General features: G+C 33.9%; 1 long non-coding RNA gene and 1 pseudogene across 1 annotated transcript; both read right to left on the reverse strand.

Moving 5' to 3' along the window:
• Nucleotides 1-6,947: 6,947 nt before the first annotated feature.
• Nucleotides 6,948-7,856, reverse strand: LOC113071466 (uncharacterized). Its single transcript, XR_003280096.1, has 3 exons — nucleotides 7,750-7,856; nucleotides 7,627-7,667; nucleotides 6,948-7,395 (listed from the first exon to the last, which is right to left on the reverse strand). It is a non-coding gene; the product is annotated as an uncharacterized LOC113071466 (long non-coding RNA).
• Nucleotides 7,857-8,118: 262 nt separating this feature from the next.
• Nucleotides 8,119-9,191, reverse strand: LOC113071468 (uncharacterized; annotated as a pseudogene).

Genomic DNA, 9,191 nt, shown 5'->3' on the forward strand with positions numbered 1-9,191 from the left:
GAGAAGAAGAATAACAATATTTGCCTACCACAAAAAGCTAGGATGATTGCACAGACTGCATGCATCTTTTTTAAGCATTAGCTCATTGTGAAGAACTAGAGACACGGGCCATCAAAAGGAAAATGTTGTTTGAGTTGATTGTTAGATGTTGTCAGATGGCAGAGTTGCTTTCATTGGTTAACCAAGCAGCCCCATTTATTTAGGGCACATTTTGACATCATACTTTAAACCCATGGGAGGTTTGTTATCATACATTTATAAAAAATAAAATTGTATTCTAAACCTAAGTTAATAATAACAAACTACTGCACAGTATGTAACATTTTCAAAACCTTGAGAATCTAGTTTATGTATTTAATGATTGAAAGGAGATTCCAAAGTAGTTTATGAATTTTTGACAAAGTATTTATGAGCGGTGACTACAGACTTTTATTTTGAAAACAAAAAAACAAAAAAACAATAGTAATGTACAACCATAAAAGTTTGGTAGAAACCTCTGTTAGTTTTGCCAAGAGTTTTGAGGATATAAAGAAATATCAATAGATTCTCAATTTATATCAGAGTTAACTATTTCGTCCGCATGTCTTTAAAGTGTCCATGTTGTGCATGTTGCAGGTTGAAATCAAATAAAATATTGCCATACTTCCCATATAAAGTCTAAATACAATGTCTACTTCATGAATTCTGTGAAAATAGGATATATATGATTATGATTGCTGCAGGCATGTGAGAAGTGGGTGCACTTCTATGCTGTATGGATCTCCAGTGGAGCTTGCAGGTTATTGTAGAAAAGTTTGGTACTGTGCTTAAACAAATTCAACCTAAAAGGTTTTTTATCAACCTCAAATTTGGAACACTAATTGTTTAGATTTATGACTTTGTTTTTATAGCAGTTTTAGAGTGCAACGTTTTATAAAGTATATTGTTTATGTACAAAATAAAAATGTAGATACTTACAATTTCACAAACTTTTTTTAAAATGTACCTTTGGAAACTTTTTCAACTCTTAAGTAAGCTGCAAAGGGTCTGATGTCAAAAGGGACCAACCTTAGCTATGTGCTCTAAAGCAATCAACAATTTAAAAGGGTCATGACATGTTGTTTTTTTTTTTTTTTTTTTTTTTTTATTGTGGCCCCTTAGGTGCAATTATAACATTACTATAACTTTTTTAATGGTACAAAGACCTCTTATATGCCAGAAGATCAAAGGCAAATTTGGTTTCCTATGTCATCACCCCTTTAAATTGGGAATTTATTTTTCAGGTCTTTAAAAAAAGTGGAACTTCCAGTTAACAGTTTACATTTTAAAAAGTGACAAACTAACCATCTGAATAATGATATTTAACAAACTTTGCATTACATATGTATTCTTAATTTTTACACTTTGTAAATGTTTACAGTTTTGAAGTTGCGATGACCTGTTTTTGTTTTATAATGACATGCTACAACAACTGACCTTTAGGAAACTTTGAAAAATAGGCCACTTAGTGTTCCATCCTGTCTATAAAACCACACGATGTTTATCTCTTAGTAACTGGTTCTTGTGGGCACGTACAAGGGTCTCTACAGCTCATTAAATATATGTGCCTCTGACCCCGTTACAAGACATAAAACAAAACAAACAAGGAGAATACCAGAAATACTGGGTGTTATCATTATTGATATTGTTATTATTATTATGTTCTAAACCCTTCAGCTTAGACATATTCATTCTTAAAGGTGACCTATTATGCTCCTTTCTAGAATATGTGATATAAGTTTCAGGTGTCCCCAGAATGTGTCTGTGAAGTTTCAGTGCAACATGCTTCTGATATAGGGTTTTCTGACCGCACACATCTGAAGCATACACACAGAAAGCTCTGTCACACGGCAAGTTCTCTATCATGTCTTATTGTGCTTAAACTGTCAGACACTCAAAAGTTTGTTAAAAACATGAATTACAAAAACAAACCATTAAGTCTGTGAAGATAAACAGCTGGGGAAGAAATTGCATGTTTATATTAGATCTGTGTGGCAATATACAGTAAATAAATCCACTGCCTTATCCTATGAGGCTGGGATTCTGAATATTGTTCTGTGCTTGTCTGAGCAGCTAATGATAGAATGGTTCGCATGCTTTGCTCAAACTTTTGCCATGCCTCCAGAACTGGTACAATGTTGTCGCTTTCGAAAACTGAATGATGGCGCTGTGGTGGAAACATGCAGATTAAGGGTGGTGATATTATAAGAAGATTCCTTTGCCACAGAGGGAGCGAAATCTCATGCCATCGTTTTTTTTTTAGACGCTTTCAGGAAAAGCTTACCAAAACAAAGTTACTGGGATAATCTTTTTCACATCTCCTGGGTTAGTAGATGCACTGGAAACCCGATTATAGCATTTAAACACAGAAAAAGTCAGATTTTCATGATATGTCACCTTTAAATGATTCCAAGCTGTGCTTTAGTTTGAGTGCATATCATTTTTAATATTGATCAGGGACAGTTTTAACAACATCAGTTGAATATTGATCAGTGACTATAAGATAAATGGATACTAAAACAGGAACTGTATAGTAGAAGAAAAAAATGTTATAATAATGTTGCAAAATATACTGAAAGCAGGAAAGTATATTTTGCAGGAGTGTAGTATCTGTCCAGGGCAAACTGCCTTCACCCCTATTAAGGAGCTAACAATCTACATAGTAAAACATAAGGTTTTGTCATTATTATAAAAAAAAAGGCTTCAAAAACTGCGCTGCAGTTCGAAACAATAATGTGAAGAACAAGAAATAGCTTAGCTTTCTTCAGTGATGTCTGACATTTGACATTTAAGGCTGGAATAAATTGTATCCTTTCTCGTCATTCTTGGCTCAATCCCCGAACTCTCTCCACTGGCATTGTTTTCAGGGAATTGTAGGGTTGTGTAGTTTGGGTTCGGACTATCTTGATTCTGTAAGGGGAGTGAAGGGTAGGAATTTGCTCACTGAGTGCACAAAGCAACTTTTAGCACAGCAACTTTATCTGCTGTGTTCCTGTAGCTTAATCTGTTGATCATTGCGGTAGAAGCACTGTACGGTCATGGGTTAAATTTCCAGTGAATGCATGAATTGCTAAAAAAATATACTTTGAATGCAATGCAAGTGTTAGGAGAAGAGCATGAATGTAAATACTACACTGTCAAAATAAAAGATTAAGAGATTCTGACTTACATGAGAAGAACTGACATCAGGTTCTGTTATGTCTGGTGAAGAAGGGTCTGAAAGTTCTGAAACAAATGAAAACTTGCTTTGTAGTGCCGGGAAAGTAAAAACAAGGAAGTAGAAAATAAATAATGGGGTTAAAACAACTGAGCCCTATATATAATAACTGAAATGTACCTGCATGCAGTTCACTCTGTCTTCTCAGTCTTTTACATAGCAGTATATTGATTATTCCACTCACAAGCAAGATGAGAGTGTTGAAGACAAACACCACATGGTAAGGCCAGTTTTGATATTCTAAAACATGCAGGGAACAATGCATTTTGTTTTTGCAAATAAATAAGCCAGAAGATGAGTAATGTATACGAAACAAATAATAGAAAAATTAATTGTTGAATCTCAAAATGATTATTGTCAAAGCATTTAAAGTTTAGAACATGTTCAATTATAATGTATGAAAATAAATATAAGCATCAGCATCCTACATTCATAAGATATTTTTACCCTTGTTAATCACTGAAGTAGTTCTTACCTTTAAAACAGAGACTTAAATTTCCACAAGCGGTTTGGCTACTCCGCGTGCACTGATAATGTAAGTGTCCTGTTGAACCTTCAGTACTAAAAACGAAGCCATTATGTTCTTGTATAATATAAAAGCTTGTGTCACAATTTACAACTTTACATGTTTCATAAACATTCGTATTCATTTTTCACCTACAGAGGAAACCACAAAATACGCCTGTTATAATAAGTATTTCTGCAATACTCAAGTACTTACAGTGTAATATGGATCAAAAGGAAATTAGCTTACATATGTTGTTGAGTATGAAGAGTGCCAACAAGACCACTTCTCACATGATCAGAGTTCTCAGAGATCTAAGGGGGACAGTCTTTGAACTGTGCCTTATATAGACCCCTATACACATACTGTATAGATAAAATCACCTTTCAACTAAAGATGAGCTGTCATTAGTGTGTGAAAGTCTGTTTGGTTTTAGCATTGGTGGCTACAAACGCCCACACCTAATAAATGATCAAGTCTATGGCCTAGAAAGTTACCGATGTAGTCCTCTCATATTAGTGAATAAAATACCTTCAAAAATGTCCACATTTATAATTCAGTAATATGTATTTAAAGGAAATACACACGTTAAAGAACACCCTGCTTGTTAGACTATTCAGAGCTAAACAACGGAATTAGCCAATCATAAAAACGAATTTTATTTGTGAGATTGAAAAGCAGAACATCATGTGTCTGTTGTGCTGTGCTGCACTTGCTATATTTTTGGACATAGACATTATTCAATGGTCATAAGACATAGCCTACCAATGCCCAATTAGGATATTTTACCTCTTGCTACATTTTCTTATTGCTCAACATTTCACTTCTGCTTGACTCTATATGCATCACATAAGCAATAAAGCAGAACCTAGATTGAACTGATCCGTTTATGTCTGTTTCATGTGCTCCCGTGTACCTGTCTCCTTTGCTCCATAGCCCAACCAGATAATCAGATAACCACGGATCTCTGCAATTAGTTAAAAATCCTATTTTTTTAACCATTTTTTTTTATATTTCGAATTTCTGCATTGTGTTATTTGTCTGTTTATAGAATGAAGGCATAACACATAATTATCTTTTAAATAATTAACAAATTTTATTTTTGGCAAACAAAGGGGATTTACAATAAAAAATTCAGACATGGAATAAATATTGTGTGATAATTCCTTATAAATAATGTTTTAAAAGTAGTAGTAGTTGTATGTAAATTCTACTGGACAATAATAATTATATTTCTGATGTTAAAAACTCATATATGAATATAGCAAACCTGTATTGCACTCCTATCAATCAATCAGATCCGAGAACCAGAAAGAACTGCTTTTATCCAAAGCGACTTACAAATGAGGACAGTGGAGGCAATCAAAAACAACAAGAGGTTTTTATATATATATTGCATAATAAATGAAAAGAAAATATAAAAAAAAAAAAAATTGAAAGGTAGCTAAACAAAAATTTAAGAATAGAATTAGAATAGTTAGTGGTAAAGTTAGAGGGTCAAATAAAGATGGAAGAGATGGGTTTCAAGCCGATTCTTGAAGATGGCTAAGAATTCAGCTGCTCGGATTGTGTTGGGGAGGTCATTCCACCAGGAGGGAAGTCCGTAAAAGTTACTTTGTGCTTCTTTGGAATGGTTTCTCCAAGGTTTCTGGCTGTTTTTGAAGGAGTTATGTTTTATGTGCCTAACTTAGTGGTGAAATTTTGATGAAATGATGGGTTTGCTGGAACCACAAGCAGTTCTGTCTTGGCAAGGTTGAGTTGAACGTGATGGTCCATCATCCAGCAAGAAATGTCTGTTAGACAAGCTGAGATGCGAGTAGCTACTGTTGGATCATCAGGATGGAATGAGAGGTAGAGCTGAGTGTCATCAACATAGCAGTGGTATGAAAAGCAATGTTACTGAATGACAGAACCTAATGATGCCATATAAACATAGAAGAGAAGAGGTCCAGGAACTGAGCCCTGAGGCACCCCAGTAGTTAGATGTTGTGACTTGGACACCTCACCTTTCCAAGATACTTTGAATGACCTATCTGATAGGTAAGACTCAAACCACTGAAGTGTGGTTCCTGAGATGCCCTTCGCAAGTAGGGTTGATAGGAGGATCTGTATATATTAATAGGAGTAATGCAAGGGAGGAAATGTCAAAGGCAACATGTTATAATAGCAATGATTTTTTTTTTACATAAATGCAGACTCACAGCCATCATAACTGCAGTGCTTCATTTGATTATATCTTGTTTTATTAGTTTATCATGCTTTATGGAAATGTTGTGTTCTTTAGCACCTCTAGAGGGCTGTGATTTCCTAGGCACCTTCAACAAAACCGCTTCTCAAATTATCAGAGTTCTCAGAGATCGAAGCATGGGTGTGTGTGTGGGGGGGGGGGGGGGGGGGGTTCAAGCTTTGAACAATGCCCTATATATAGAACCATGTACATATAGACAAAATCACCTTTCACCTCAGGAAAGGCTGTCATTAGTGTGTGAAAGTCTGTTTGGTTTAAAACATTGGTGGTGAGGCTCCAAACGCCCACACCTAATAAATTATATAATCTATGGCCTAGAAAGTTCATGGTGCAGTCCTCTGCTATCAGAGTTAAGTAACTTCAAAAATGTCCTAATTTATAATTCAGTAATATGTATTTAAATGAAATACACATATTAAAGAACCCTGCTGTTGCTTGTTTGACAACTCAAGAGTTAAACAATGAAATTAGCCAATCATAATGTTCATTTGATTGTTTGCTTAATGGTGATTTTGCAAAAGTACTTGCATCTTTCTCCAAGATGGTCATGAATAATTATTGTATGGAAACAGTATACTTGGAGGAAACTTATTCAGACTGCAGTATGATGGTCACAAGATATGATGTCACATTCTAGAGCTTGTGTTTTGATAAATAATAAATGTAATTGTGTGTGTGTGTGTGTGTGTGTGTGTGTGTGTGTGTGTGTGTGTGTGTGTGTGTGTGTGTGCGTGTGTGTATGTGTGTGTGTATATATATATATACAGTTAGTGGAAGGTCTTGCACTCCAATAAATCACAGCTCAGATGCATAGTATCACTAGTATGTAAAGGGTTTGGTAATGTCAGCATTTATTTAACATCATCAATGTTGGAAAAAAAACTGTATTTTTGTTTTTTTCAGACAAATAGAGCAATATTCACAAAACCACAGTTGTCTCAATTGTTTTCGGTTGTCTTTTCACATCAGCAAGGATAAGGGAAAGTATTTAAAAAGAATACCTGTAAGAATAACAGGCCTGATATCAGGTTTGGTATCTAATGTGTTAGCTTTGACTGTCCAGGCTAAGCAGTATTCTGTAACAACCTCATATAAAATAAAAGATAATAAAATAATGTTCCGATGTGAATGCAGACTCGATGTTAACAGCTATTTTAAAATAGATATTGTATAGTATAATATGTTATAATAGATTTGATCTTGAACTGTTTAGTTCACCGTGATTTATGCATTGGCACATTTGGATCACTAAAGTACAGAAAACAGGTTCAGGTTCTTCTGTTAAGACCTGATCCGTGAATAGACATCGGTATGCTGGGAAATGTTGTGTTGTTTAGCACCTCTAGAGGGCCGTGATTTACTGCTGAAACTCACAGATGCGTAAGTCAATACATCTGTACCTCCATCCTGATAAAGAAAGATTCTTGATCATTTCAAACATTTCCGTTGGTAAAGCACCTGTTCATAATTTGATGCATATTTTTAAGGAAGTTAAACTTAAAAAAAAAAAAAAAGTACACTGAAAATGTTAGAAAACATACATAATATACGTTGTTCAGTGCTTTCAAGAAACTTTGGAAATGGCATCAAAATTACATCAAATTCATCACTATGAAAATAAAAACTGTGAGGATTTACCTGAATACTTTCAGCTGTCTCTTGATAATGTGATCTGTTGACTGACACAAAGTAAATGTTTCAAAAGTGCTTCATAGTTTTTCAAATAAAACTCGGAATTTGATTTAAAGTAAAACATGATACCTGATGAGCTGGCTTGGTCTTTCCATTTCACAGTCACGAGTAAGATCATTATTATCATAGAAATTATGTTTGATGACACCAATAGGAGAAACAAAGGACTAGTTGTCAACTTGCTATCTGCAAAAAAAAAAAAAAAAAAAAAAAAAAAAAATCAGTTTAAAAATAAAAATACTTAAAAAAAACTATATATATATATATATATATATATATATATATAAATATGAAAATCTTGATAACTTAAAAAAAATTATGTTTAGTTTGGAAAATTAATTTGTATTACTTTTTTATACCAAAGTTATATACAAACTATTAGAGTTATGTAGTAAAAAAGTAAAGTAAAAAAAAAGAAAGAAAGAAAAAAAAAATCTCTTAAACGGGTTTAAGGCATTTACCGGGCGTTGAGTTGAATTCCAGATTAGTTCCATTTCCAAACATGATCTTTCTGCACATGAGAACAGCACAGTAATAAGTACCAGCATCAGAAAGGCTGAGGTTCCTCTTTGTAAGGGTGTGAACGCAGGATTGTTTAGCAGAATCATCTTTACAGATCTCTCCATGTTTCCTCACATCTCCATCAGTGTAAATGATACCAGGACTGGATTCTTCTGCAGCCTCTCTGAACCAGTAAGCATGGTGTCCTCCTTCACATTTCTCATCTACCGTTTGGACTATACATGTGAGCGTAACGTTGTCTCCAATGTGAACTTTATCTGAAATAGGCTTCTGAAGAACCATTGTTGAGTTGTGCTCTTCTTTAAAGCAAAACAAAAAGTTTTAAAATAAGTATTTTATAACTTTTATAGTCTCTTCATTAGAGACAATATTTATTATTTTTTAGCATAAATATTACATGTAATGAAAGTTCAAACATACCGTAAAGTGTCAAAAATGTTCCAAGTCCAAAAGACAGTTCTCCTAAAGTTATCACTCCACAAAAGTATGTTGCTATATCTTCCTTTTTTGTCAAGGAAATATTTAAATGATAAATGCCTTACCTATAGTTACATTAAAACGACCATCATTATATCCATCAGTAAATTCAACCTTTGTCAGGTAAATGTAACTTTTTGAAATGAGTTGAAGCTTCATTCCTATCTCCTGCTTGTACCACATCATATTGTTAAAATCTCTATTGGGTAAGTAGCACTCAATAGTGACATTATCACCCAGTTTAGAGGCTTGCAAACGTCTTGGCTGCTCAATGCCTTGTGCCGCAACGCAACCTAAATTGAAAAAAAAATTGTTTAAGGATTGCTTTGAATAAATGTCCGATAATAAATAAAAAATGATCACATTTAACATTAATAAATAATTTGCCATGACTATAATTATATTCATTAAGCACAGTAAAACATATGTCAATTGTACTTACAAACAAAGGTAAGGAGTAAAACTCTGCTCATGTTGCTTTGATTTTCTAGCAAAGAATAACAGATGCACGA

This window comes from Carassius auratus, unplaced genomic scaffold (genome assembly GCF_003368295.1).
Source record: "Carassius auratus strain Wakin unplaced genomic scaffold, ASM336829v1 scaf_tig00007371, whole genome shotgun sequence".
NCBI classification, from domain to species: domain Eukaryota; kingdom Metazoa; phylum Chordata; class Actinopteri; order Cypriniformes; family Cyprinidae; genus Carassius; species Carassius auratus.